The sequence below is a fragment of the Elaeis guineensis genome, chromosome 2, assembly GCF_000442705.2.
Source record: "Elaeis guineensis isolate ETL-2024a chromosome 2, EG11, whole genome shotgun sequence".
NCBI lineage: Eukaryota > Viridiplantae > Streptophyta > Magnoliopsida > Arecales > Arecaceae > Elaeis > Elaeis guineensis.
In genome coordinates this window covers 8,855,453-8,859,958 of record NC_025994.2, presented here as the reverse complement: position 1 = coordinate 8,859,958, position 4,506 = coordinate 8,855,453, and the positions used below count along the sequence as shown (strand labels likewise).

General features: G+C 29.0%; 1 non-coding gene across 1 annotated transcript; it reads right to left on the bottom strand.

Moving 5' to 3' along the window:
* Nucleotides 1-2,768: 2,768 nt before the first annotated feature.
* Nucleotides 2,769-3,633, bottom strand: LOC105060893 (uncharacterized). Its single transcript, XR_012138347.1, has 2 exons — nt 3,330-3,633; nt 2,769-3,185 (listed from the first exon to the last, which is right to left on the bottom strand). It is a non-coding gene; the product is annotated as an uncharacterized protein (transcript).
* Nucleotides 3,634-4,506: the final 873 nt, after the last annotated feature.

Sequence of the window (4,506 nt, the reverse complement as noted above, 5' to 3'; positions counted from 1 at the left end):
ATTAGAGATAAAAAATATTTATCATAAATTATCAATGATTTTGCGATAGATAATTGAAATTCCATCGCAAATAGGAGATTATTTACAATATAAATTTTTCATCATAACTAATCTTTTATTTTTAAATTTTTAAATTTTTTTAAAAATAAATTTATTAGCGACGAAAACTATGCTTTTCGTCATCAATGCACTTGATGATTTACGACAAAAAAATTTTCATCGCTAATAGTCTAGTTTTTAAAAATTAAAAATTTTTTATTTTGTCACATATCAGCGACGAAAAATATTCATTGTAAATCATCAATGATTTTGCGATGGAAAATAAAAATTTTATCAAAAATATGTGATTATTTATGATAAAACTATTTTATCGTAAATAATCTATAATTTTTAATTTTTTTTTTATTTTTATTTTTTATTATTGGTGATGAAATATTTTTATTGAAAAAATTTGAGTATTAGTGATGTAATACTTTTATTCATCGTAAATAGTTTCATTATTTACAACAAAAATTATTTCATCGCTGATAGTTGAACTTTTGAATTTGTAAATTTTTTTATCTTTTTATATATTAGCGATGAAAAATATTCATCGTAAATGATCGATATTTTGCAATGAAAAATATATTTTCCATCGTAAATATTTTGTTATCTATGACATAACTTATTTCATCGTAAATAATTTTTAGTTTTTAAATTTTTAAATTTTATAATTTTTTTAAAATATTATTGATAAAATTTTTATCGTTAATAATTTTTACTTACGATAAAAAAATTATTTTCATCACAAATAAGTCAATTATTTATGATGAAAAATTACGTCGTAAATAATCTGTAATATTCAAAATTTTAAAATTTTTTATTTTTCTTCAAATATTAGTGACAAAAATTTTTAGTCGTAAATAATAAATATTTATGATGAAAAAATAATTTTCATCGTAAATAATTATATTATTTATGATGAAAAGTTTTTACGATAATATTTAAAAATTTAAAATTTAAATAATATTTTATTATTTATGATGAAAAAAATCATCATAAATAATTTATATTTATGATGAAATTTTTTTTATCGTTAATTTTTTTTCTTTACGATGAAAATACACAATCATCATAAATATTTTTTATTAACGATAAAAATTTAAAAATATTATAAATAATTTTATTATTTATGATATTTCTAAATAATAAAAGGGTAGTACTTGCATTACAAACTGCAAGTACTGCCCTTTTGTTGAACATTTGCGTAAAAAAAAAAAATATATCATAACACATGAGGGTCTCACCATGTTGTTCGAATATACGGCCCCATCATATGGTCGCTCGGACATGTTTTATTCACGTATTTTGGGGGGCGGGGGGACCGAAGGGTCGTACCTATCATCGTTATCCGTGGGTACCATTAATGCGTATGGAGAGAGGAGACGATGGATGCCATCATTTAACAAGAAAAATCGTGTTATTTATGTACGGAAAGCGATAGAGAGAGGAAAAAATGGTCCTACTTATTATGGTTATCCATGGGTGCCATCGTCCAGAAGAAAATATTTTAACCCTAAGTCTTGAATCATCGAAAGCGGAATTCAAATATCATCCTGGCTTTAAAATTATTAGTAGTTTTGTCAAGTAACGTGACTGAGTCCTCCTATTGGGTATTTAGATATAAAAATTTAAATAATATAAAAACATTATCGATCAACATAAAAAATATATATTTTATAAAAATATTATATATATATAATTATATAATTGGACATAGGGAATAAGTATATATTCGAGGAGCAAATCCTAACTTATTTTTAAATCCAAATAGATTTTAACTTTAAATTCCAGATCTTTTTAAATCTTATAAGATATTGTTAGATGGATTCTATTAGAATTCAAGATGGATCATATATCCAAAAAAATCTATCCGATTACCATCTTTATATTTGACCAAATTTTAATCACTTATAAATTATCTTTTTGGACCCGATAAAAGATCAATTCATAGTTTAACTTGTCGGACCAATTGAGGTGGCCTGATTTTAAAAGTATTGATGCTAATATCCTCATCATCTACTGACACTCAACGTTTATGCCACTGAACAAGAGATGGTTAAACTAAATGAGGTTAAGAGGTTACCAAGTCGGATAAGATTTTCTCCAACATCTTACATTTTTTGGATGTATGGTTGTTGCCAGAAATCAATGATGTTTAATTTTGGTCGGTAAGCTTCTTTTTCATAAATTTTTGTGAGATGAAAAAATCTCAAAAATAAATAATAATTTAATAATAAATTTAAAAATTTTTATATATAAATTTTTATTTTTTAATTTTTTATAAAAAATTATTATTATTATTATTATCATTATTATTTTTATTATTTTTATTTTTATTTTTGATATAAGCTCACGATTACATTGTTCAGAGAAAGTTATTTTTAGATTCATGATATTTATGTATAAAAAAAATAAAAAAAATAATATAATCAAGATTATCCGTTGATGCCATTATTTAAAAATAATGATAAATTCTCGAAGTCCTAATCATCAAAAGCGGAATTCAGTTCTCATCCTGGCTTCATGCCAGTCTTGTCAATCGAAGGCAAGCCCTTTTTTTTAAATCTTGTACTGCCCCGAATTAAAGATAAGCCTTTTTTTTTTTGGATAAACAATTAAAGACAAGCCTTTAGGAAGCAGAGCGGTACCCCCTGAGCTAAAGATCAGCTTCCATCTGTGTGGTTAGCCCATAGAGAAACAGGGAACCCTTATGAACTTCCAACAAATTCAAAATTAAAGCCCCGAGAGCTGATCATTATTTAATAGATCGATAACATGGTACAGCACACATCTTAAAGTACAGGAAGCACGCCACACTGGCTGAATAATAACCCAACTCAAGGCAACGAGTTTATTTACGTAGATAGAAATAGATATGCGGGGATGCGCGCAACGGTAGGCGACTCGGCAGTGCTGCTACTCGTCGTTGAGTGGCTTGGGGTTGCACTTGCGCTTGCAAAAGTTGGGGAGCACGTCCTTGCACTGGTACCGTGGCGGGTAGATCAAGTGGCGCGTCCGCACGCATTTTTTGCACTTTGGATGGCAGGCAAACCCTATATCAAGGCATTGGCAAAGTGGCGGTATAGACTTGGTGCATGCACCGCAGTTGTCGCAGCACGGCCATCGAGTACCAACAGCATCATCTACAATATTTATTTTATTGTATATAAACCAAAGGAGAGAAGATTAATGTTAGTTCGCTCACACACTTGTTGTGGATGATAGCTCAAGTAATAATAGCCTAGAAAGAAATCCCAAGGAACTGAGTTAAGTATGTGCATTACTACCTTCACTTGGTGCCTCATAATTATTAACCTCATCTTGGGCGAAGGAGTTGTGGGCAGAGAAGACAACAGCAAGCACCATCGTCAGTGCCAAAACGACCACGCGGCTTCTCATCCTGCCTCCTCTTTTTGTCTGTTCTCAGCGATCACACTGCTTCTTTGTGCTGCACTCCTCCAATCTTCCCTCAATTTATAGGGAGCCAGAGCAAATGGAAAAATCCGCATGTGTACCATGCCATCTGTGTGGTAAAAATTTTATAATTTGAACTTTGAAATGAGAGGACTTCGAGGTTAATAACTCCATTGTTTGCTGGTGTGGCAGTGCAAGAAACCTTATCAACCTACATATAATTTTAAGTTAAGTAGGCCCCATAAATTTTGTTTGTGTCTTTGTGATGAAGAGCATCCACTTTGTCGTTAGTTAATGCATGTGAACCCCCTAACCGTGCCATTATCACGTGGGGGGGCAGGCGGAAACCTACGTTTTTGTACTTTCCTAGAGGACTATTTCAAAAAGTATTTCTGTCCATTAAAATTTTATTTGATAATAATAATATCTGATTACCGTTTTCCAGATTATCTATGCATATATTTTCTTTTAATATAATCGAAAATTAGAATTAAAATCATTATAAATTCCTTCAGTAGATGGAATGCAAACGAATAAAATTTTCGGTTGAGTACGTATCTCAAAGCAATGTGAATTTTTTTTTTTAAATGATAGATGGGATGGGATGAAAGAATCTGATGGGCTTTCCACCTAGGGATGGAATGGATAAAGTCTTCCGATTTTTTTAATTTATTTTTATAAAAATTAGATCACCGACGACACTTAGAAAGTAACGTAGAATATATATTAAAATATTTATAAAAAAATAATTATATAATATTTATTTAAATTATTTAAATATTTTTAAAATTTATTTTTTTTAATATTTTAAAGTGTGCATGAGTGCACGCGGTCATCCATCTTTGGATGGATATATTTGAAATATATAATACACAACATCTTTTAAGTATCACAGGGATCCGTTCTTTTCTTTATTTGGGTTCCACCCATATTAATGTATGGATGAGATGAAAAGTGAAAATGATAGGTAAAATGCTTTAAGTACTAAATTAAAATTTATTATCAAAAAAAAATATTGGATCAAAATTTTTGAATTAAATACTTCTGCGG